This window comes from Schistocerca americana, chromosome 6, assembly GCF_021461395.2.
Source record: "Schistocerca americana isolate TAMUIC-IGC-003095 chromosome 6, iqSchAmer2.1, whole genome shotgun sequence".
Lineage (NCBI taxonomy): Eukaryota > Metazoa > Arthropoda > Insecta > Orthoptera > Acrididae > Schistocerca > Schistocerca americana.
In genome coordinates, this window is record NC_060124.1 from 346,163,021 (window position 1) to 346,190,343 (window position 27,323).

The following is a 27,323-nucleotide window of genomic DNA, read 5'->3' on the forward strand; positions in this document are numbered from 1 at the left end:
CGCTGGACTCGGCGGCACGGCTCCACACCCCTCTCGGTACCTTCCAGGACCCCACAGACTCTCTTCCTGAAAGTTTCGCAGCAGTCCGCACTGCATAAACGTGCTTATTCAGGCTTTTGACAGGTGGTCGCAATTAGACTGCAACGGACAGTGTGAGACTAGCGCAATTCTGACAATGTCCACCCACTGTTTCCTGAGGTAATTGGATGTAACGCTGCTCCTTCAATAAACAGCGTAGAGAAGTTCGCAATATTGTGGTATGGAAATTCCTGACAGATTATAACTGTGTGACGGACCGAAACTCGAACCTGGGGCCATCGCCTTTCGCGGACAAATGGTAAACCGAATGAGCTATCGAAGGACGAGTCACGAGCCGCCTTCACTGCCCTACTTTCGCCAGTACCTAATTCTCTATTATCCAAACTTCACTGAAGTTAAGAAACTTTCTTTCCAGATTAAAACTGTATGCAGGACAGGGACTAAGTCCCGGGATCCTTACCTTTCGCGGGCAAGTGCTATACCGAGCTACCCAAGCACGACTCATGACCCGTCGTCACAGCTTGGCTTCCGCCAATACCTCATCTCCTACTTTCCAAAATTTACAGAAGTTGGTCTACGTTACTTGCAGGCCTGGGATACTGCGGAGACCAGGACTTCCGAGCCGGAACAAAACTTAACCGTCACCCTAGTTAGGTTGGCTACGGGCACCTGACACTTAGTCGCTTGCGATACTCCCGCTAACGAAACTGACGGGAGAGGCCCTTTCGACCTCACTTGCTTGCTGTTGTTAGTTGGTGTAGCTCCGTGGAGTCCATAACCGCAGAAGTCGCCGCCATTTGTATCTCTTTGTGGTCGCCTACTATTCTCAGTAGCAGCCATTGACCTTAAAACTCCGATTCGTACTGCTCCATATTAAAGTTAATGCAACCGCGATCATTTCGATCGTGAGCCATCAAAACTGCAACGGTTTTCGTATCGATCGGTGGGCGATAGAGCTAACCACGTTTGCGTGATGGGACTTTGTACACTCCTTGCCTAGCCTTCTATTTTAATTCTAACAGGCTACCTCGCATTTCCATATGTGTGGTTATGGAAATATATGCAAGATTTGAATAGAACTGTCCAACTTCTGATCTGTAGAATTCCCCTGTTGCCTCCTACAACGCATTAATTAGTAATCAGATTGATTCTTACAAAAAAGAAGACAGCAACCAGCCACTATTAATACTGCTATTTATTTAAGTAAATAGCAGCGTAACCGGTTTCGATCTGACAGGTTCATCATCAGACGGCTAAGGGTTGTATTTTGGAATATTTGAAAAAAACAATCCTGAAACTTCGCGACAAAATCGCGCGGAATTTTCGATGTAAGTACCATAACAACTTAAACTCACATATTTGTTTACTCTGTATTTCATCGTCTGGAGGTTATTAATGTTGACATAGAGCGCTTCTAACACTGTTTTCTACCATAGGACACCAACACACCAAGAATATTTCGTCATAGTGGAAGAATAAGACTCGAAAACTGACGATTATGTAAAGTTTATCTTGCAAATTTTGTGAACAGCCATCTGATGTCAGTTCGAAACCTGTTACGGCGCTAATTACTTAAATAAATAGCAGTATTAATAGTAGCTGGTTGCTGTCTTCTTCTTTGTAAGAATCAACCTACATTAATTGTACACAGCCACGGTCTCACCATGTCAGTTTTCGACAAAATAGCATTAATAATCAGAAACTGCTGCTGGAAGAGATGAGGTCAGATGCACGCCACAGCCTAGACAGCAGAAAATTAACAGGTAGGATCACATGTACCCCTTAAGTGGGAATCGAAAGTCAGACAGCCATTTTAATTTCTAGCATCCCTATCGCCATATTTACAGAAACATCTCGAGTATGTAATACAACGTCTCTCCCGTCTTCTCATGTATAATCGTTAAACTTGCCTGTTTATTGCAGTAAGCGAGGAAGGAACGTATCATACTTATCGAATACGTGTTACTGAGCTATCTATTTCTGTCTCGAAGTCAACGTAGCCTTTTTTTGTAGCAAAAGGCGTAATGTAGCACTCGTGTCCTAGCACAGAGACGTCGTGGCATCTATTCTGCCCAAGAAGGTTAAAATCTAACATCCTTGGTAGAACAGATTCTATCTTAATCCAACCCAACTTCCTCGATGCCGCCAAAGACTGACGAGGGAGGGCGGACGTGATGTCGCGAGGCTGTCAAGGGCGATAACAGTCGGGCGACCTATGTCGGTGCTACAGTGAGCGCAGCATTACGCGCATCGTGTAACACGAGCTTCAGAAAGATGATGACTGAGGATACGGCCGGCAGACAGCAGCAGCAGCGCGGGGTCGGCTGGGGCTGGTGCGGTGGCGTCGTGTCGGGCTGTCGCCGGCACGCGCCTACGCCCACGCCCCCACCCCCGCCCTCGCTGCTGCAGCCGGCCTGCCGTATCGCCCGGAAGCGACCGCCGCCCCAACAAAACCACTTCCGCGCAGCCGCTCGCGTGTCACCCGGCGCCAGACAACTCTTTCTGTACACTCCCTCTGTCGCCTTCCCTCTCTGTCTGGTCTCTACTACTCTCTCCCACTCCCTACCTCCCCTCTCCATTCTTTCAGCTCGGTTACTCCCCACCTCGCCGTTCCCCCTCTTTCCCGTCCCAAAAGTATCCTGCTACCCCTCTTCTCCGACTTGGCACAGTCGTGAAAAAGCGGGTTTCGTACTCTGGAGGAAATAAGGTCAGTGCCGTTTCTACCATCAGAGAAAACTAGGCAAATTTTATGGGCAGCAAAGAGCGGAAAAATTAATTTTAAATGAAACAGCGAAAAAATTGAGCAAATGAGAAGAAGAAACGAAAATGAGGAAAAATTAAAACAACGAATTGTTTTCAAAAGCAATCCGAACAGTTACTTAATAAGTCTTTATTTATGTTTTGAAGAATCAGCCTCATTTGCGCAAATTTTCTGGTCTTTACCAGGTTTCCGCTAAATTAATCTAGCCTTCTTCAGAGTGCCAACGTATTTGACGCTGCCGACCGACCGCGTGGTGAAGAGATGCCGGGGCTGGACTTCGATTAAGTAGCTTTAATTCGACGTGGTACCACGATTGTATAGGTTTTAATTTTAATGATGACTGTGCCTTACTCTGGCATGTTATAGTAATTTTATGCTTCTGAAGACGGCTATATTAATTTAGCCGAAACCTGGTGCAGACTAGAAAAATTTGCGCAACAGAGGCTGATTCTTCAAATCATTATTCTATGACAGTTGCTGACGGGGCTGCAATATGCTAAAAGTTGTAAGTCTTTAGTTACTTTGACGAATTTGAACACACTGACACTGCTTACCTCAGAATTAAGCAGCCGCTACTGGGTACGAGGCAGACATTTATTCGTCTCTGTCTAGCGCTGGAGCGGTCCATGTACGTTGGCTTGCGATCGTGTAGCAACTTGGCACCGTAGCTCCCTCAGTCCGTCTTTTTGTTTTTGTACCTGCAGATCATTTGCCAAGCTTCAGTTGTATTCACTGGTTCTCTGGATACTTTAAGTTCTGCTATTATTCCCTGTGCATAACTGATGGCATATTCTCAAGTTAGGTTGCTGCCTCTGGTTCACAGGGTTCCGGGTTCGATTCCCGGCCGCGTTGGGAATTTTCTCTGTCCGGGAAGTGAGTGTATCATCATCATCATCTTCATCATCATCATCATTCATGTAAAAATTGGGACTTTGTATGGGCACTGATAGTGCAGTTGAGTGCCCCACAAACCAAACATCAACATCATAATGAAGTTAGATTTTGTACTTCTCTTGTAGTATATCTAAAAGGGGTAAAAGGTAAGTGCAGTTCATCAAATCCATGCATAAAAATGAATTGGTGTCAGTTTGTCCCTCTGTCCTGAGTGCTTGAGTCACACCACGAGAATAGAACTGCATTACCTTTACTCGAACAAATTAGCTGTCGTTTTCTTAAAATTTGACATGTGCACAAAAAGTAACAAGGAACGGAATGTCACGAATTGTTTGTCAAAAGGACATAATTGTAGAAATTGTGCGCCTTGTCTCTGTAAGCTTTATCTCAGTATTCTGCATCTACATCTACGTGGTTACCCTGCAATTCAACTTAAGTGCCTGATACAGGGTTCACGGAATCATTTTCATACTACTTCTCTACCATTCCAGTCTCCAATGGCGCGCGGGAAAAAGGAACATCTAAATCTTTCCTTCGAGCTCTGATTTTTCTTATTTTATTATGATGATCATTTCTCCCTACGTAGGTGGGTGTCAACAAAATATTTTCGCATTCGGAAGAGAAAGTTGGCGATTGAAATTTTGTAAATAGATCTCCCCGCAAAGAAAATCGCCTTTGTTTCAGTGACTGCCATCCCAACTCGCATATGATATCAGTGACACTCTCACCCCTATTGCGCCGGCCGGTGTGGCCGAGCTGTTAAAGGCGCTTCAGTCTGGAACCGCGTGACCGCTACGGTCGCAGGTTCGAATCCTGCTTCGGGCATGGATGTCTGTGATGTCCTTAGGTTAGTTAGGTATAAGTAGTTCTAAGTTCTAGGGGACTGATGACCACAGAAGTTAAGTCCCATAGTGCTCAGAGCCATTTGAACCATTTGAACCCCTATTGCGCGCTAACACGAAACGAGCGGCCCTTCTTTGCTTTTTTTACCTGGTAAGGATCCCACATCGCGCAGCAATATTCCAGCAGAGGACGCACAGGTGTAATGTAGGCTGTCTCTTTAGTGGGTTTGTCGCATCTTCCAAGTGTTCTGTCAACAAAGCGCAGTCTTTGTTTCGCTTTCCCCACAGTATTATCTATGTGGTCTTTCCAATTTAAGTTGCTCGTAATTGTAATTCCTAGGTATTTAGTCGAAGTGACAGCCCTTAGATTTGTGCGATTTATCGTATACCCAAAATTTATCGGATTTATTTCAGTATCAATGTGGATGACCTCGCACTTTTCTTTGTTTAGTGCCAACTGCCACTTTTTGCACCGTACAGAAATTCCCTCTAGATAATTTTGTAATTGGAATTGATCGTCTGATGACTTTACTGGACAGTTAATTACAGCGTCATCTGCAACAGTCTAAGGGGACTGCTCATATTATCACGTAGATCATTTATGTAAATCAGGAACAGCAAAGGGCCTATGACACTACCTTGCGGAACGCCAGATATCACTTCTGTTGTACTCGATGATCTACCGTCTATCACTACGAACTGTGACCTCTCTGAAAGGAAATCCCGAATCCAGCCACACAACTGAGAGGATAGTCCATATGCACGCAATTTGATTAATAGTCGCTTGTGAGGAACGGTATCAAAAGCCTTCTGGAAATCTAGGAATCGAATCGAGTTGAGATCCCTTGTCGACAGCACTCATTACTTTATTGGGATAAAGAGCTAGCTGTGTTGTACAAGAACGATATTTTCTGAATCCGTGTTGGTTATGTATCAATAAGTCATTTTCTTCAAGGTGGTTCATAATGTTCGAGTACAGTACATGCTCCAAAATCCTACTGCAAATTGAGGACAGTGATATGGGTCTGTAATTCAATGGGTTACTCCTATTTCCTTTCTTGAATATTGGTGTGACCTGTGCTGCTTTCAAGTCCTTAGGAACAGACTTATCGTCAAGTGAGCGGTTGTAAATGATTGCTAAGAAAGGCGCTAATGTGTTGCATACTCTGAAAGGAACCTGATTGGTATACCATCTGGACCGGAACATTTGCCTTTCTTAAGTGATTGAGTTGTTTTGCAACACCTAAGATGACTACTTTTATGTATTGTGCTGGCGTAAGCTGTCGCCAGCACACCGGTTGGCAAATATGAAGCGCGAAGATCGGTAGCAGGCGTTGGATCTAGCGCACCGGTCACGAGAGACACCAGAGACACACTGACAAGCAACACGTCGCCAACGCCCCCTCGGCAGTATGTATTTATGCCGCAGCCACTGACCGGAGGGCCTCAGTGACTCAGCAGCTCACTTTCCAGTTTGGGGTTTGTCAGTGCAATCGCAGAGCGGCTCATAGGCTACGATAGTATATAGCGACCAGATTAGTGTCTAAGTTTGTAATAACAAGATTACCGATATTGTCTGCAAGAGGGCTATTACTGATGAGCTTGTACCACGACATGGATTCCGTTCAAGTTAAGTAGCAGCATCCTGTAAGTAAGGACCAATTAATCCGTATGTGCAATTGTGTTGCAGAAAGAGGATACCGGCACCCATAACAACATCCACTTCCTTGTTTATTCACAGTACAAGGCCGGCCGCGGTGGTCTCGCGGTTCTAGGCGCGCAGTCCGAAACAGCGCGACTGCTACGATCGCAGGTTCGAATCCTGCCTCGGGCATGGATGTGTGTGATGTCCTTAGGTTAGTTAGGTTTAAGTAGTTCTAAGTTCTAGGGGACTGATGACCACAGCTGTTAAGTCCCATAGTGCTCAGAGCCATTGAACCACAGTACAAGACTCTACAAGTACAGTTTACACATTAGTACGTACTGCAGTCTCTATGTTGCATATTGCACTTTGCTGACGGTTGCACTTACACAAGCAACCAGCGAAAGGGCGTTTTCTGATTTAAAGCATATAGAGACTAGGTTTCGTGCACTGTTAGCGCATGAACTCTTAGAATCATTCGTAATCTTGAACGTTGAAACACGTATTATTAATAACAGTGATGATGGGTTTCATGGTTAAGTTGTAACTGAAAAGGGTTTAACGTCCCGTCGACATCGAGGTCATTAGAGACAGAGCACAAGCTAGCATTGTGTCAAGGATGGGAAGGAAATTGGCCGTGCCCTTTCAAAGGAACCATCCCGCATTTGCCTGGCGCGATTTAGGGAAGTCACGGGAAACCTAAATCTGGATGGCTGGATGCGGGTTTGAACCATCGTCCTCCTGAGAACGAATCCAGTGTACTAACCACAGCGCCACCTCACTCGATAGGTATAAACGAATCTGCTATGTTATCAAAAAATGTGACGAGGTTGTTGGTTGATCAGTCAAGTTTCAGTAGCACTCACCTTGTGCAGTAACATCGTAGAAACGACATAGTTTGATTCTTCGGCATGTCTCCCACCATTATTGCATCATTTCCAAATTCAAGGAAAAATTCTTTCACATCAGAAAATAGTTCCACATCTTTATCAGTCCATTTTCTTGCAGTTAAATAAGTAAATTATGCCAAATTTGGTTGCACTGGTATATTCAGTTCTCAGTCACCTTTAAAGGAATTGATGACAAGACATGAAAATTGAGGACAGTCAACAGAAAATGAGGACGTCTGTTCACTTTAGTTTAATTTTTAAAAGTATAATAGGAGATTTGCATTTTTGTGCCATTGGATGATGGTGGTGGTGGTGGTGGTAATAATGGTGGAGGAGGTGGTGATACCAAGGGGACCAATGTTAGTAAAGAAGAGGGGGCATAATTTTTCAATTCTCGTCTAGGGTAGCAACACACTTCGCACTGGCCCTGAGTAGGATGCAGTTACTGAGCGAACCTGCGTGTGTTGTGTACTGCACAAGTTCGAGACAACAGAACTGTGGCTCCTCGCATTACCAAATACTGTAAAGTCATGTTAAAGTCGCCTTAACACATGGTGTGTTTCTTATTGTGAATCGCACCAGACACGGTCGGTGGACCTTCAGAAATGTGCTGGTCCATCAAATCGAACGTATCTGCTCAGTATGATTTTCGAGAGCAGCGCTCTCCAGCTGCAGTTCTCAGCCACGTCAGGCGCCAAAGCCGCTAAACGTTGTTTACGAAAATGGGCATGCGTAAAATAGCTACGATAGCTCTGTTAACGATAATCGAACATGAGCAGAGCAAACAATGGCAAAGGGTGTGAGCACATCAACACACTGAACAACGAATCATTTCTCTGGAGAAATTAACTCTGGCCTAACACATTATAAATTTTACAATACTCTGGAAAACGCCTCGGTCCTGCATTTTTTGCTGTGGCAATGATTACTTTTAACATGATACCAGGTGATTAAAAAAAGAACAGATTTCAGATGTTAACTATAGACCAACGATAAAATAAACCGTCTACATGTCACTGGATACAGTAAGTTCAAAGTTTTGACACAACTGCGCTTTTTGTTTGTAGCAAGATGGTGGCTACACTGCAAGAGAAATCATTTTGTGTTTTGGAATTTGCGCAAAGTCAATCTGTTGCCGAAGTCAGTCTGTTGTCGAAGTCAGTCTGTTGTCGAAGTCAGTCTGTTGTCGAAGTCAGTCTGTTGTCGAAGTCAGCCTGTTGTCGAAGTCAGCCTGTTGTCGAAGTCAGTCTGTTGTCGAAGTGCAATGTGCATTCCACCATCAATTCAGCAAGAAGCGGCCTGTGCACAAGCAGATTTATGACTGGCATACAGAATTCTTGGGATATGGTTGCATATGCAAAGGAAAGATCGTTGGTCAACCGCGCACATCTGGTGAAAATGTCGAGCGTATCCGAGTTAGGCCAAGAATTTCCTCAAACAACGATGCTGTGTGTTTTGAAATGGCGCCTGTGTATGGAGTCTTAGAAGTCGCAGGAGCTGCTTCCCGGTGACCATAACAGAAAATACGGGTTTTGCATTTCGATTCACCAGGATATGTCAGAGGAAACTTTTTCAGAACGAGTCATCTTTTCGGACGAATCTAAGTTTCATATATTGGCTAAAGTAAACCACCATAATGCAAGAATATGCGGCTCTCAAAATACTTGCATCGTCGTCGAACATGAAAGAGACTAATCGAAACTGTGTTTTGTGTTGTTTCTGTTCACAATGTTTATGGACGTTTCTTTTTTTGCGGAGGGAACTGTGACAGGTATGTCATACCTGGACACACAGCAATTTTTTTTTTTTTTACCTCAACTTCACGAATATTTCACAGACTTCATTTTTATGCATGACGCACTCCGCTCAATTTCACCTTGAGGTACGGCGTTATCTTAACAACACCATCCCTCTACGCTGCTTTGGAAGAAGTGTACAGCAAGATCCTGTTCGTTGGTTTCGGCCTCCCACTTCACCATATCTCACACCTTGCGATTTTCTTCTGTGGTGGTACATAAAAGACAGTCTTCGTCCCACCGATGGTAGCTACTCTTCAAGAGCTGAGAAATCGAATTGTTGAAGCTGTCGATTCAATAGTCAAGGACTTTTTGATCCGTGTTTGGCTCTGGCTCTGAGCACTATGGGACTTAACATCTATGGTCATCAGTCCCCTAGAACTTAGAACTACTTAAACCTAACTAACCTAAGGACATCACACAACACCCAGTCATCACGAGGCAGAGAAAATCCCTGACCCCGCCGGGATTCGAACCCGGGAACCCGGGAGCGGGAAGCGAGAACGCTACCGCATACCACGAGCTGCGGACGATCCGTGTTTGGTATGAAATGGTCTGCCGTTTCCATATTTCTCGAGCACCGCATGGTGCTCATATTGAACGTATGTATAGTGTCTGTGCGAACATAAAACTTTGAGCCTTCCTCTATCCAATGACATGCGCTACGTGTCTGTATCTTTGATAGTTCGTCTGTAATAAACAACTGAATCAGCCTGTACCAACACCGCTCCTGTTTCACCACCCTTATTAAAAGTGTATTTGCTCCGACATCCACGTACCAGCCATGTTGTTTTGTCTGTAGTTGTCCTTCGTCTGGAATGATCTCGGCGGCGTCGGCACGTTAAACTCAGATCTTCATTACAATACTATTGTCGGATATATAGCCGAATCATACAAACTTCTTGACACGATATTTCAGTGGTCAATACGGCTGCCATTTTCCCATCTTCAGGTGACAACTCTGGTTGTTAAATCTCGCTGGAATTGTTTCATATCGCGGACCACGGCCCTTTTATACGCCGCAGAAAACCAAAAACGCGTTCGGCAGACGTTTTCGCTGCTGCCCCCTAAATTAATGTGAAGGCACAGCGGCCTAATGGTGAAAGCTGGCAGTAACGATGAATCGCATAATACATCCTTGAACAGATGGTGTTCTACAGCTTGCAAATACTGGAAATATATCATTATAAAGTTCACGTAAGCTGCCCAATAGAGAGAAATTTTTGCCGGCCGCGGTGGCCGAGCGGTTTTAGGCGCTCAGTCCGGAACCGCGCGACTGCTACGGTCGCAGGTTCGAATCCTGCCGCGGACATGGATGTGTGTGATGTCCTTAGGTTGGTTAGGTTTAATTAGTTCTAAGTTCTAGGGGACTGATGACCATAGATGTTAATCCCCATAGTGTTCAGAGCCATTTGAACCAAGCAGAGAGAACTTTTATTTATTTATCGATTGTCAGACTGGTTTGGGACAAACACATCCATTATCAGCAGCATCCCATATACGAAGCATGTTTCAAAGTGTTCGCGACAAATGTATAGGGGTGATGGGCCATGTCACGGGGATCAACTTTTGTTAAAGACAGTCCCCTGATGCTTCCTAGGCGTCTTCATAACTGATAACATCCCTGAGAGGTGGCAGGCAATGTGCGGGGTCGTGTGCAATGTGTGTTGCCTATAAGCCTGCGCCGCCTGGAAGCAGGTAGATCGTGCTTCTGACATCTTTCTCCGCTTTGAGACACTCATTGTAAACATTTTCTGGTTAAATCATTATCAGTTCGTTGGGATAGGTAGTATCCACATATAGCATACCCTGTTAGTAGGTTCACCTACATAGGGAGAAATGACCATCACGATAAAATAAGAGAAATCAGGGGTCTCACAAAAAAAATTTAAGTGCTCGTTTCTCCCGCGTGCCGTTCGAGAGTTGAACGGTAGAGAGACAGCTTGAAAGTGGTTCATTGAACCCTCTGCCAGGCACTTTATTGTGAATAGCAGAGTAATCACGTAGATGTAGATGCAGGCCCTGCTAGTTCGATGAAATGTCGTTGTCCCGGTGCCGACAAATTCAATAAAACGACATCAGGCGTCGCCGGGAAGCGCCAGGGAACAAGTCATGTCCGAGTGCGAAATGAAACAGGAAACATCAAACGTAAACCAAGAAAAACATACAGAATTTTTCATCTTTCTTGATTTCACAACATGTCGCTACACCACACAGGGATCTGTACCATCAATGTGATGAGATTGTCACAGCGTCCTCCCTGTTCATTTGTATTTCTTGGCATTAAGACATTCAGACATTTGTGATTGTAATAAATCAGACTTTGGAGATATTAATCAGTTAATCTTCCCTGTTCCAACTTCCACCAACATAGGGAACAATCAATCTCAGGATTAAGAAAACTTAGCTACAATTTCCTACAAGAATTACTGCTCTCCTAATAAAAACCGATTAGGCTGTTGTTTCATGTATAATAATATTTATTTCATTGCATTGATTGACTGCTCCGTCGCTTTTTGGTAGAATATTTTGTACACTGGACATTCTACAATATTTATTATTTGTTACACGAACAAGTTTTCGACCGTTACGTCATCATCAGGTACAAAGATAAGTAAGTGGTGCAGTTAAATTTTGTTTTGGATCAAAGATTTTAAACTAGTACATGTAAGAGTACCTCCATTTCCAGAGATGGAAAATGTTATTGTTAGAATTAGGAATAAAACAAGTGGGATTATTTCAGTGTAAATGTGATGTAAGATTATTTAACTAGGATAAAGTGTGTGACACATTAACTAATGAACTGTAGACAAATTGTAGCTGTGATAAAGAGGAGAAAATAACTGAACAATAAATTTTGGCGACATACTTCAAAGATATGGCTGTACAAAGTAAATTACAAACAAATAAGATATAATATTAAGCATGTGAGTGAACCAGCTGTGGTTATACAAAGTAAAAAGTTTCATACACAACGATAGAAATTGTAGTAGCTGAAATAAAGGAAAATATGGCATGTGAGTAAGAGGGTTAATTTACAACAAGGCCTGGATGGGATTATGAGTAGTATCTGCAGTTAGAAGTGGCGAGTAAGGGAACTGTGTTTGGTCATTCAGTATTAAGCTTGGGATTGATGGACATGTGTTTATTAATTTTCGTTATTTAAAGATAGTTCGTTTTCTTTCCTTTATGGATATGATGCAATACTTCATGATTCGCCTTGCAACAAAGGCCTTCTTTAAGTAGGAGATCTGCAAAAGTAAGGCCTTCTTTTATGTGCGCAACATTGTTGGACACGTTTTGCCAAATGGTAAAGACAGCACTCCAGCTTTGGAAAAGAATGGGAGTGGAATATATAAAATTATTTATAACTGTCAGTCTGGCAGGGCAATATCTATACACTCGAAGGAACACCACACAAATTGGCAACTTAGAAAAGGAGACTCTGCTTTTGCAGACCATCTGCTTAAAGAAGGCCTTAGTTGCAAGGTGAATCATGAAGTGTTACATCACATCCATAAAGGAAAGAAGATGAACTATCCTTAAATAGCGGAAATTAATAGACACATGTCTATCAACCAAAGCTTAGAACTGAATGACCAGACACAGTTCACTTACTCGTCACTTCTAACTGCAGTTACTACTCAGAATCCCACCCAGACCATGTCATAAATTTCCCCTCTTACTCACATGTCACATTTCCTTTAGTTCAACTACTGTAATTTCTCTCGTTGTGTTAAGAAATTTTACTTTGTTTAATCAAACATGCTTCATCCACCTGCTTAATATCACTATTATATCTTATCTGTTTGTAATTTAGGATCTATTAAACATAATATTACTTTGTTCAGCCACACCTTTGGAACATATCACCAAGTTTAGTGTTCAGCTATGTTCTTCTACGTAAAACTGTTGTAATTCCTCCGTAGTTCATTAATTAATATGCCACATATTTTATCTTAGTTAAATAATGTAACATCGCATTTATACTGAAATAATCCGGCCTATTTCATTCCTAACTTTAACATTAACATCTTCATCCTAGGAAATGGTGATACTCTGTACATGCACTAGTTTAAAACTTTGAACCAACAAAATTTCACAGCACCACGTACTTATCTTTGTACCTGATAATGGCGTAAGAGCCGAAAACTGGTTAGTGTAGGAAATAATAAATATTGTAGAATATTACACCAGTTTTGTGCCTTTCATTCATAAATTTTCATTTTAAAACCTGAAGATAGGCGTACGGAGAAGGTGCAGCCACCATTTCTTCTGGTTAATTATCTTTCCATCAAAGAGCGGTGACTTTACAAACCTGTTTCTAAAATTTTTTGGTCAGAGAAACTTAGTTATTACTTGTATCTTTGTTAATCAAGGATTCCTATTAGTGCTGATAGCGAAGATATATTGTTTAGTTACTTGAACGTAGTACTTTTCTATGTCAAAAAAGTACTTTTTTGTAGTTGTAGAAGGCCAAATAATGTAACTGTTGATGGGTGTGTAGTGTACTCACGCTGACGTATAAAAGAAAAAAGAGAGAGACAGAGGTGTGTGGGTTCAGCGTCATGCACAGATTGCCCTTACATGTCTAGTGTACCCAACTCTTCCACCACACGACTCCAGCATATTCACCAACAGTGAATTGGTCCTGTGAGAGTGTATTATTTGACTATTAGGAACACCCCTTGCTAAGAGCCGCAGACTTGTGTGTGACAGCTGGCTGTGGTGTTGCAGGTTCCGGATGGCGCGCTAGGCGACCGCACTGAACCACTCTGCAGCGTCCCGGACACGCGCCGCGAGGTGAGTAGACAAACCCCACAGGCAGCTGGCGGCGCTACACGTACATACACTACTGGCCATTAAAATTACTACACCACTAGGAAATGCAGATGATAAACGGGTATTCATTGGACAAATATATTATACTAGAACTGACATGTGATTACATTTCCACGCAATTTGGGTACCCAGAACAGCCACCTCTGGCCGTAATAACGGCCTTGATACGCCTGGGCATTGAGTCAAACAGAGCTTGGATGGCTTGTACAGCTACAGCTGCCCATGCAGCTTCAACACGATACCACAGTTCGTCAAAAGTAGTGACTGGCGTATTGTGACGAGCCAGTTGCTCGGCCAACATTGACCAGACGTTTTCAATTGGTGAGACATCTGGAGAATCTGCTGGCCAGGACAGGAGACGAACTTCTTCTCTTTCCGGAAAGGCCCATACAGGACCTGCAACATGCGGTCGTGCAATATCCTGCTGAAATGTAGGGTTTTGCAGGGATCGAATGAAGGGTAGAGCCACGGGTCGTAACACATCTGAAATGTAACGTCCATTGTTCAAAGTGCCGTCAATGCGAACAAGAGCTGACCGAGACGTGTAACCAGTGGCACCCCATACCATCATGCCGGGTGATACGCCAGTATTGTTTTGACGAATACACGCTTCCAATGTGCGTTCACCGCGATGTCGCGAAACACGGATGCGACCATCACGATGCTGCAAACAGAAGCTGGATTCATCCGAAAAAATGACGTTTTGCCATTCGTGCACCCAGGTTCGTCGTTGAGTACACCATCGCAGGCGCTCCTGTCTGTGATGCAGCGTCAAGGGTAACTGCAGCCACGGTCTCCGAGCTGATAGTGCATGCTGCTGCAAACGTAGTCAAACTGTTCGTGCTGATAGTTGTTGTCTTGCAAACGTCCCCATCTGTTGACTCAGGGATCCAGATGTGGCTGCACGATCGGTTACAGCCACGCGGATAAGATGCCTGTCATCTCGACTGCTAGTGATACGAGGCCGTTGGGACCCAGCAAGGCGTTCCGTATTACGCTCCTGAACCCACCGATTCCATATTCTGCCAACAGTCATTGGATCTCGACGAACTCGAGCAGCGTTGTTGCGATACGATAAACCGCAATCGCCATAGGCTATAATCCGACCTTCATCAAAGTCGGAAACGTGATGGTACGAATTTCTCCTCCTTACACGAGGCATCACAACAACGTTTCAGCAGGCAACGCCGGTCAACTGCTGTTTGTGTATGAGAAATCGGTTGGAAACTTTCCTCATGTCAGCATGTTGTAGGTGTCGCCACCGGCGCCAACATTGTGTGAGTGCCAGAATGAGACTTTCACTCTGCAGCGGAGTGTGCGCTGATATGAAACTTCCTGGTAGAGCACTTGCCCACCAAAGGCAAAGGTCGCGAGTTCGAGTCTCTTTCGGGCACACAGTTTTAATCTGCCAGGAAGTTTCATTGTGTGAATGCTCTGAATAGCTAATCATTTGCATCTTCTTCCTGTTGGTTAAATTTCGTGTCTGTAGCACGTCATCTTCGTGGTGTAGCAATTTTAATGGCCGGTAGTGTGTATAAACAGTGTGAGCACAGGTCGACCTATCACTGTACTCATGATATTGGATGTAAGTTGCCATTAACACAAAACTGTCAATTTTAATGTAAGTCATGTTGCGCAACAAGCCTATTGTAATTTGTGCTGAATAAATTGAATAAAACAGTCCAGAAGAAATTTTAGTTCTGAAACTGTCAGACGTCAAACAATTTATTAAACAGCAGTTTGTACGTTCAAAGATTCTAAAACATCCTACGACTCACTGAAGCATAAGTATCTCTTTCAGAATCTGAAGGAACAAGGTCGGGATATCAAAAATTGCTGCAGTTATTCGTGATTGTTAGTGAAACTGGTTGACGAAAATCCACCTATGCTGACCGAGATTTTTCTTAAGGGTGGTCTTGAAAAGTACCTATTCCGTAAATCTTTGCTTGTCGTCGTGGCGCGACTTTTGGCTGGACCATCGGCATCTTTTTTTCTGTAATAAGAGCGCCACACTGGCGGCATCTCAAGGAGCTATGTTGTAGTGTCAGATTGAAGATCGTAGTACGAAACAGTATCTTAAGGAAAAAAGTTACAAGTTGGGGAACAAATCCTCATTTGCTACCGACGTCTGCAAAAGAATATGCTTCGCCTGCGTCGTACCAATACTGCCACTCGAAACACGTTAACATTGCTCTTCACCAGGCCTGCCACCATGTGATAGGATGCGTCACACCAGCTCCAGTCGGCAACATCTGCGCGCGTATAAGGTAACGAGGGATTTACTACCCACACTCTATTTGTCGTGAACCAAATCAAGATGCGAACATTTGCAGAAATTAATTAGCCATCATACGTGGAAGATTCGGTAAGTTACAAGTTCAAAACATGTTTCGGAAGTAGAACTACTTCGAAGACGGTAGATTTCCAGAAGGCTTTTGATACCGTTCCTCACAAGCGACTATTAATCAAATTGCGTGCATGTGCAGTATCGTCTCAGTGGTGTGACTGGATTCGTGATTTCCTCTCAGAGATGCCACATTTCGTAGTGATAGACAGTAAATCATCGAGTAGAACAGAAGTGATATCGGGCGTTCCGCAAGGTAGTGTCATAGGTCCTCTGCTGTTTCTGATTTATATAAATGTGTAAGTGATAATCCGGGCAGCCGCCTTAGATTGTTTGCAGATGACGCTGTAATTTACTGTCTAGTAATATCATCAGACGATCAATTCCAATTACAAAATGCTCTAGAGAGAATTTCTGTATGGTGCGAACAGTGGCAATTGGCACTAAACAAAGAAAAGTGCGAGGTCATCCACACGGGTATTATAAGAAATCTCATAAATTTTGGGTATACGATAAATCGCACAAATATAAGGGCTGTCAATACGAATGAGTAAGTAGGAATTACAATTACGAGCAACTTAAATTGGAAAGACCACATAGATAATATTGTGGGGAAGGCGAAACAAAGACTGCGCTTCGTTGGCAGAACACTTAGAAGATGCGACAAACCCACTAAAGAGACAGCCCACATTACACTTGTTCGTCCTATGCTGGAATACTGCTGCGCGGTATGGGACCCTGACCAGGTAGGATTGACGGAGGACATCGAAAAAGTGCATCGTGTTATCACGAGCTGGGTTGGTAGCCACTGAAACAAAGGCGGTTTTCTTTGCGGCAAGATCTATTTGCGAAAATTTCTCTTCCGAATGCGTAAATATTTTTTTGACACCCACCTACGTAGGGAGAAATGATCATCATAATAAAATAAGAGAAATCAGAGCTCGAACGGAAAGATTTAGGTGTTCATTTTTTCCACGCGTCATTCTAGAGTGGAATGGTAGAGAAGTAGTATGAAAATGGTTCGATGAACCCTCTGCCTGGCACTTAAGTATGAATTGCAGAGTAACCATGTAGATGTAGATGTAGATATATACGAGGGGCGTTTAAGAAACAGTGCAACACATTTCATTCTAAAAACAGGTCGGCTTCATTTCGAATTTCAGTACACCGTATTACTCGCCACTCTTTTTGTTACAAAACCCTGTTTTTCAAAACAAACTTGGTTCAGTGCGATGGCCTTACGCCGCCGCCTTGGTGGGAGGTACTTTATGCCTTCATACTACCATTCCACTGGCTGACGTCGGTTCCCATGTCCTGCTGCATCAGTAACCTCCGTATCATCCACGTACTGCTTCCCGTGGGAAGTATCCTTCCTTGGGCAAACAGTTGGAAGTCGGATGGTGCGAGATCCGGGCACTAGGGTGGTTGAGGAAGAGCGGCCAATGAAGTTTTCTGAGCTGTTTCTCGGATGCACAGAGTTGAGTGAAGCCTTGTTTTGTCATGGAGACGGAGAAGTTGATTAGCTTTTTGTGGCGACGAACGCGCTGTATTCGTTTCTTCAGTTTCCTAAGAGTAGCACAATACGCTTCAGAGTTGATCGTTGCACCGTGAGGGAGGACATCAAACAGAAATGACCTTCAGAGTCCCAGAAGGTCGTCACCAGGACTTTACCGGCTTTGAGTGTGGTTTTGAACTTTTTCTTCAGCCTCGTAATGCATAAGCAATTCCGCACACATGGTCCTTCTGCTCTTTATGGTCTTCCGTTACGTGGCAAGAAACACTGCGGGCACACATCTTTGACTACCCCATCTGATGAACGAGTGTGTCAGCACTATTAACAGAGGCGTCCAGTTGAGCGGCGAGGTGTTTGATTCTGATCAGTTGACCACCTCGAATGAGAGTGTCCGCACGTCTGACAGGTGGGACATCGGACAGGTCTGCGCGACTTTGTTGCGATAACGACAGGCTCCTCGCCCAACGAGTCGCCGTGCTTTTGCTCATTGCTAGGTATCTGTAGGTATTCTGTAAGCGCCTATGAACGTTTGAGATGCCCTGGTTCTCCGCCAAAAGGAACTCAATGACAGCTGTCTGCTTGGAACGTACCTTCGTTATAGTCGCCATTTTGAAGGCACCATCCGTCAAAGCTTCATGAAACTATAGGGACTTTAGTGGAAATATTCCACGATGACCCACAACAAATTCCTCATTTTTGAACCGAACGTGGCCAAGAAAAAAAGGGCTGCATTTCATATTGAATGCCCCTCGTATGTGTGCGCTAATATCAGAGCAGATCGGAGAAGTCTGGAATAATTTTAGAATTGCAAACGTTGTGAAGGTAGGTACTGATACAATGACTGAAAGGATGGGTAATAACCAATTGAGGAAAATGCAGGCATTGAAACCGGAAGAGAAGAAATAACAGCTACAAAGCTCGACTTTTTGTCAGCTGTATGAGGAAGAACTATATATACCATTAATTTTAATCAAATATGTCATGTTGCTGCAAAGATTCACCAACATTATATTTCATTATTTCGATCTCCAATCTTGTTTTCTGAGAAGAGAGAGAAATCTCCTCTCAACTTACTATACACGCTTAACTGTAGGACTATGAAGCAATCGACCGGGGTGGCGCAGTGGTTAGCACACTGGATTCGCATTCGGAAGAAAAACGGTTCAAACTCGCATACGGCCATTCTGATTTAGGCTTTCCGTCACTTATCTAAATCGTTTCGGGCAAGTGCCAGGACAGTTCCTTTGATAGGGCACAGCCTATTTTCTTCTCCATCCTTTCCCACTCCGATGTTACCGACGACATCGTTGCTTGGACCCCTTCCGCAAATCGACCAACCAACAAGCACTTTTGAGCTATCTGATAACGGTATTTTGTACCTCCAGAGTCTTCCTCGTAATGAAAACAAAAAAATTACTGCATACAGTTACAAATATATTTTATTTCCACGACGCATTTTGAATATTTAGTGCATAGTTGTACACAAATAGGGCAAACTGGGCACTATTTGAATGACAGTAATATGTTAGTAAAATATTTTGTAGTGAGTTTTGCTTTGCTTCTCATTATTTGCCGATAAACATTTAATTCAAGAATTCTTCGCATGAGAGAAAAAAAATAACGTTTTTCACGCGAAGGAGATGGACTAACTGGTAGAAACGCGCCATTTACATATTGTTTTGGTGTGTGTAAGCAATGAGTTCCAGTTTCTTCGTTTCTTTTCCACGGATGAACAGTTGCGGGTAATTTTCATACGCAACCTTCTCTCTGAAATATGAGTTCGACATGCCTCCAAGTGCAACTGAATGAAATTTGAATATTTATACATTTTCGTAGAATGAGAAGTGAAATTATTATTTGCATATTCAGGTTGAATTATAAATGCCATCGAACTCGGCGAGATGAAACAAATTCAAAACGGGAGTCGGGTTACTAACTGTGTACACATGACGCTCAAGTTGTTCGTATCAGTTTGTTCGATCGTTGTGTCATGGTTTGTGTATCCTCTCCAAAAGGACGTCGTTGACGTATTCCCATTTCTCGCCGTAATTGTGTCTTGAGTAATTACAAACCAGACGTCCCGTTAGGATACCCAACAACCCCTATCTACCCTCCTCCTTCAGTGCTTTGACGTCAAACAGTAACAGATAAACTCGTCCGGCAGAGCTAGGATCGTGTTCCGCGCCGCTGAAGTTTGGTAATTGCATCTCCGGTCACTTACTGCACTGTGAACGCTCTATCAGAACGCTGTGCGGGCTTCTCGGCTTACTGTGGCGACACGATATCGTGCTATTTACAGCTAATTTGAAATGGCTTTACTACGAGGTTCCATTAATAACGTATAGTCCCAGGCCCACAACTTCTATGGATACATTTATATTTTGGTTGTCCAGAGTTGCAGGTCCACAGGTCTATTTTATCACTGAGGTCTATTTTATCACTGCGATGATATTAGGCTTATAAATAACAAACAAAAACTTCGAGTTACATTTGTTCGTCATTTTTCATTGATACGAGAATAATATTAGTATTATTAACTGAAGTATGTCACTGCTAGAATTGCGGGCTACCATAACTACGGTATAAATATATATATAAATGACGTAGTAAATGGTAAGATTGCGGGTACTGTTGGTTGCATTGGCAGGGAAAGAAATACAAGTGAATGTGTGATAGAAACAGAGAGCCAACGACTTACGTTTTGTTTGTTTGTTTTAGACATAATTACAACCATATATCGTTCAATGTTAGTGCAAAATATAAATTACATTTTGGGAGTGATAAAAATTAGTTAATCACGGGACTACTGCACTTTTATGCAAACTAAGCAATTACTTTCGATGCATGCATCAACATAAAAATATCTATATCATTATTGTTGTTATTTTATACTCAATAAAAATTTCTTCTTCATGGTCAAAGGCAAGAGTTTTCTCTTGTTATTCGTAAGTGTGAAAGTTGTTTGTAAATAACAGAAACATATTCTATATAAGCTTGACGAAGTATTGAAGTGAAGTTTGATACTTTTTGCTTTGCAGTGTTTCTTCAGTCTTACCTTTTTTAAGTAAATTCCGTTTCCTAGCGTTGTATGATAATTTTTTTTTTTTTCATTTTTACGAACGCATGTGTATGATTGATGTAACAAATTCAACAACTTTCCAATAAAACCAAAATTTAATTTTGACAGTTTGAAATTTGGTGTAAATATATTTTATTTTTAAGTAACTGACTGGAAGATAACTACATAGAACAAAACTCTTCGACATGTTACGCAGCCCTTTAATATACACTGCTGGCCACCGTAAATGCAACACCAAGAAAGACAAGAGGTAGCACAACAAAATTTATTTTGTAGATAACATGTTGACCAAGTATCAAATGATTACTTTTACAGACGTCTGTGACATGTGGTTCCTGCCAGAATCAGTAGCCAGAGTAGCCGCCGTTGTTGGAGATCACCGCTGCCACACGTCTCGGCATTGAGTCAAAGAGACGTTGGATGTGTTCCTGGGGTACAGCAGGCCAAGCAGCTTCCACACGTTGCCAAAGATCATCTGGTGTGGCAGCTGGGGATGTAACCTGGGTCACTCGTTGAGCAACCATGGACCGCATGTTTTCTATCGGCGAAAGATCCGGAGAGCGAGCCGGCCATGGAAGCACTTCAATCTGGTTATTGACGAAGAACCTTTGGACAGTGCGTGCCACGTGTGGTCGCGCATTATCCTGTTGATATATGGCTGTGGCCGAGCCCTGAAGGTAAGGAAGGACAACTGGCTCCAGCACCTCGGATATATAGCGCCGGCTATTTAAAGTACCGGGAATGCGTACTAGAGGCGTGCGAGAGTAATATCCAATACCGCCCCATACTATAATACCCGATGCAAGACCAGTGTGGCGGTGCATAATGCAGCTGTCCAGCATCCTCTCTCCACGGTGTCTCCACACTCGAAACCGACCATCGTGGTGCTGCAGACAGAAGCGTGCCTCGTCAGTAAAGACAACATCATTCCATTCTGCCGTCCACATCCGTCTGTCATCACACCATTGGCGACGGAGACGTCTGTGGTTCTGCGTCAATGGTAGACGAAGCAATGGACGTCTTGCGGACAGACCACTCTGCTGTAAACGGCGTCGAATGGTACGCGCAGACACTGGATGATGCGTTACAGACGCAATGTGCTGTGCTATGGTTCGGGATGTCACTGAGCGATCCATCACTGCCATGCGCACAATTTGCCTATCAGCACGTGCAGTGGTGCACCGAGGTGAATGCAATCGACCACGTCGGTCCGTCGTACCCTCCTGCATCCAACGGTCACATATCCGCATTACAGTTGTTTGGTTTCGTCCAACACGACTAGCGATTTCTCTGTATGATAATCCACAATCTCGGTAAGCCACTATCCTTCCTCTGTCGAACTCGGATACTTGATCAAAAGATGTTCGCTGTTTTCTACGAGGCATAACTGATCGTCTTGTGAAACAACCACAAGGTAAACACACGTGCCGAACGTACACTCGTCGAAATCGCCAAGCCTTAAATGGCGCTATGAGGTGGCGCCACAGGCGCGCGTGATGTGCGTCTGCGCTGAAATTCTAATCAGTTGCATATCTCATCGCTGCAAACCCATGGTGTAAATTTCACTTGATTCGGATGCTTCCTTCAGGGTGCTGCATTTACGGTGGCCAGCAGTGTATCTTCGACCAGCTTCTAGACATTTCAGGGCTTCCAGTTTCTAGGAGAATCTAGTAAGATACTGATTGTATGCGCAAAGAGATCGAAATGAGGCAACGCCTGATAAGTACGCAACACACCTAACATACATGTAATGCCGTTAGTCTTAACTGACCACGGCTACTAGGAAAACTGTCGTAGTCTGCATTTACTTACGATAGTCTGCGATAGCCTACACTAGTTTTACAACTCTAGTCACTGCACTTAGTAGCCAAAATTGTACAGCCAATCATGAAAACATGCACGACTGTTGTTGTCAAAGGGCCTGCTCGCTACATCCACTGATAACTTGTTAAGAACCTCACCTCAAATGCACGTACCTTCATCTGAGGCCAGTTTTCTTATTGTGTGGCTTCTGTTGCCATTCTAGTGGCACCAAACAGGCCGTACATCAGAATTACGATATGTCTTGAGAATCAAAGTAAGTTTCATATAATTTTAAGTAACGCTGATGCCCAGTTGTGTGCATCGAAACGATATTCGGAGTCCCTCGCGAATTGGCTGGTCTGTTGGCGTACAAATCGTACCTATAACCAAATCAAACTGAAAGGGGCTGAAAGGCTACAAACTCATTAGAAAGATGTCAAAAATGAGGTTCAATCAAATGAAAACCGAACCATGGAATTGGAATACATTTTCCTTCAATGTTTACAACAGTCTGCCAGAGCTGGCGTAACTTAAAGATTCCGCGACTGTAGAAATCACGTGGCGAAGAACTCATGTTCGGGCGTATTGTCACCCGGAAAGGAAGCTTCTCGAAGGTTGTTCGATTGAGAGCGGAAAGGGTGAATAAGGTGTGTGCGAAATGACTTGGAAACCCCACTCCTGTATCGTCTTTTTTTCAGCGTAGCAGAATATGGGCGGGCGTTATCGCAGAATAGTATCACTTCAAGCAGACTTCCTGGTCGTTGCTCTTGGACTGTGTTTGCAAGACGTCTCAGTTGTTGACAGTAACTGTCTGCACTGATGGTTACACCTCGGGGAAGCAATTCGTAGTACACCACACCGTCGCTGTTCCACCAGATTTATAAATTTATCTTTTGTGAATGCGTCCAGATCTTTGTACGGGGAGTTGCTGCCTTGTTTGGGCTCTACCATTCCTTCGTTTTCCTTACGTTAAATGCCGCGCGGGGTAGCCGAGCGGTCTAGGGCGTCTTGTCACGGTTCGCGCGGCTCACCCCCGCCCCCCCCCCCCCTCTCACCACCCAGTCGGAGGTTCGTGTCCTTCCTCGGGCATGGGTGTGTGTGTGTGTGTGTGTTGTCCTTAGCATAAGTTAGATTAAGTAGTGCGTAAGCCCCAGGGACCGATGACCTCAGCAGTTTGGTCTCATAGTCCTTACCAAAAATTTCTAAATTTCTTTATGTTATCATAAAGACACCATTTGTCGTTACCAGTAACGATACGGGATAGGAATGGTCGGTTTTTTTCACGTTCATTGATGAATAGCAAGCAGAGATGCACATATGGCCACCCGCTGATTTTTGTGTTCTTTGCTTAGAGCATGCGGTATCCATTCACCCGATTTTTGAACCTTCGCTATTGCGTGCAAATGATCACTTTTGCCAGTTCTCGAGTACACTGATGTGGATCAATGTGGGTTTATGAGTTTAAACGATCCCCACCAAACCTCGAAGATAGTCGTGAACGAGAAGCGTCACTAATGGCAAAACGATTCTCCTTAAGACCGGAAAACTATTTTCTTGTCGTGCTCTGTCTGGTAGCATTTTCCCTATACACAGCGCAAATGTTTCTGTCTGCCTTCGCTATTGTCACCCCACTATTGAACTGAAACAGAGCAATACGTCGGAAATGTTCCGATTTCTCCAGTAGACACTCCATTTTCTAGCGTCCACAGTTCCACTCACTATCTGCAAATGACAAAATGACAATACGTGAACTCAAATAGCAACAGGCAACTACAAATAAAAAATGACAATCTATAAATTAACCACTACCAACCGGAATACCAACATGCAAAAACAGAAACGGTTCGAACTTATGCACCAACCTAATATAACCTCTGTTAATAAAAACATTCTCCTCACATGTTAGTGTAATTACTATTACTCTTGAGGATCTGTCCAGGACGAGAACAACGTGCTCAATCGCTGCAATCGTCCTCGACTGCTGATTTTCACACCACTAGTGCTGTTGAATCAACAACACTGACACAGCTCTCTAGACGCTGTAACCTCGATAATTGTCCTCCCTCGGTAGCTGAGTGGATAGCCGGCACGGTAGCTCAGCGTGTTCGGTCAGAGGGTTAGTAGCCCTCTATAATAAAAAAAAAACTGAGTTAACCGATCAAAAAGAACTTAAACGGATGTCTTACGACGTCCGCCCCGAGCACATACAACGAACGAAAATGAACAAAATGAGAATTTAAAAAAAAAAATTAAAAAAAAAGTGGTCAGCACGACAGAATGTCAATCCTAAGGGCTCGGGTTTGATTCGCGGCTGGGTCGGAGATTTTCTCCGCTCAGGGACTAGCTGTTGTGTTGTCCTATCATGATCATTTCATCCCCATCGACGCGCAAGTCGCCAAAGTGGTGTCAAATCGAAAGACTTGCAGCCGACGAACGGTCTACCCGACGGGAGTCCCTAGTCACACGACATTTACATTTTAACCTCGATAATCGAACCCCTCCCCCACCACACACACACACACACACACACACACACACTCGTGACCTCTGCGAATAGGCAAATAATAATGCTGAGTAAGTAATCGTAGAGTCCTTGCAGCGTGCAGCCGGAACAGAGCAGGTAGCCTGACCTTGTGCACTGTGCTTTTCACACAGCAGGGTGTATGCTGCAGCAGTAATGCTTCGCGTGCGGCTTGAGACGTAGCGCGCCACGGAGAGCTGCGACGCAGAACAGTAATTAGTTCCAGCGCGGTGGTCGCCCAGCGGACCTGCTGGCTTTGTGCAGTCTCCTTGGGCCAGCCGTGGCAGCTCAAAGGCACCTTCACGGTCGCAGCGCGCTTATCTGCACGTGGCCATCACACCTGCGCAACTGCTGTGATGGGGTACATCACTGTTGTGATGAGACTCATCACGAGCGTTCCACAAGTTGCATATATACGGAAGTGCAACAGTGAATCACACAGTTTCGGTCAATTTCTGTTGAAAAAAGCGCAGCATGTCTTAGGCCGGTATTACACTATCAAATTTCTTTGTTAAAAATCTTTGTCAAAGATATTTGATGGTGTAATACGGAACTTTGTCAAATGTCGTCCAATATTTGATCAAATCTAGGGCCTCGCTGTAGATTTGATCAAAGAAGTCGCTTGTCTTCTGTTCACTGCAGTATGACATGTTACCACATGGAGCGCTAGCATCGCTGCAGCGTTCTGTCATCTGTAGTGTTTTTATAAACATTGCCGGTAAATACAATTGGTGTGTGCGGACAACTACAAAATTAATAGAGATGTATGAAGCTGATGAGGCGCTTTAGAACGTGAGGCACCCTGAATACAAAAATAGATTAAGAAGATTGGAGACCTAACCTAACCCTCTCCTGTAGCAAGGAATCGGAGTGTTACAGTGAGCCTGTGTTCTGCAGATGTAGCAGATCTTAAGTGAATATTGTGCTTTGTGATATGAGGATACACTTCACTGAGCACATAAAGAAATGTATGCTTATCTCTTCTTAAGTAATTGGTGTACGACTTGACATCCACCTCTATAAGCTCATGTAACAAGTTTTGTTGAATGCTTTTATCGTGTCGTCGTAAAACCCACGGCTTCACCCAGATATGATTCCTTTTTTCCCCTCCTCCTCTTCCGCATGTGCACATACTGCAATTGTGGCACATGCAACTACTGCGGTTAATACCAAGTTGTTGTTGTCAGCGATCGTGAACTTTGACAAAAAATATGATGACAGTGTAATACCCCTTCTAGTACTACGTCAAAGATCTTTGTCACATATATTTGACGGGATATTTGATCACATCTTTGATCAAATTCTTGACAAAGAAATTTGATAGTGTAATACCGCCCTTAGGACATAATGGAACATCCTTGCTTCAGCCACTATAGTTTCATGAAATTCCGATAGATGGCGGCGGTATACGTAGCCTTTAAAATGGCGTTTGTAACGGAGATGCGTTCCAAATAGAGAGCTGTCATTGAGTTTCTTGTGTCACTTGCAGGTATTCAGAGGCACTTGCAGGGTATCTAAGGGGACCCGGCAGTGAAAAAAAGCACGGTGAGACGTTGGGCGAGGCGCCTGTGATCACGGCAACAATCTCGCGCAAACCGGTCCGATCATCCGCGTGCCGGGCGGCTGCACACCGCTGTGACTTCTGCAATGCTGAAACGTGCGGGTATTCTGATTTGTGGCGACTGACGGATCATTATCAAACATCTCACTGCTGTATTGGACGTCTCTGTTGGCAGTGCTGATGCACTCGCCCACCAGCTGGGCACTCGAAGGTGTGTGCCCTCTGGCTTCTTCGCCGCCTAACAGAAAGTCTGTGCGGCATTGCTTGCACGTTACGGGGCTGATCGTGACAGTTTTGTCCAGAATTGTCGCAGTCGATGAAACATGGGTTCAACACTTCGAACTGGAAGCAAAACGGCAATCCATGGAGTGGCGCCTCATAACATCTCCTCCGACGAAAAAGTTCAAAGCTGCAGCGTTTGATGTCCTCCCTCACGATGCAGCGATCAAATCGGAAGTGTATTGTGCTGCCCTTAGGATACTGAATAACGGACTTCAGCGCGTTCGTCGCCACGAAAATGCAAACGAACTTCTCTTTCTCCATGACAACGCAAGCCCTCACAAAAGTCTGCGCATCCTAGAGGAGGTCAAAAAATGGCTCTGAGCACTATGCGACTTAACTTCGGGGGTCATCAGTCGCCTAGAACTTAGAACTAATTAAACCGAACTAACCTAAGGACATCACACACATCCATCCCCGAGGCAGGATTCGAACCTGCGACCGAGAGGAGGTCACAAAACTTAATTAGACTGTCTTTCCTCATCCACCCTACAGTCAGAATCTCGCACCTTCCGAA

General features: G+C 43.9%; 1 long non-coding RNA gene across 1 annotated transcript in view; it reads left to right on the top strand.

Moving 5' to 3' along the window:
- Positions 1-27,323, top strand: part of LOC124619372 — a 547,306-nt gene that overhangs the window by 421,489 nt on the left and 98,494 nt on the right. Inside the window, exon 2 of the long non-coding RNA XR_006980074.1 lies at positions 13,602-13,667. This is a non-coding gene — a long non-coding RNA (uncharacterized LOC124619372). The remainder of the gene's footprint in view (positions 1-13,601; positions 13,668-27,323) is intronic.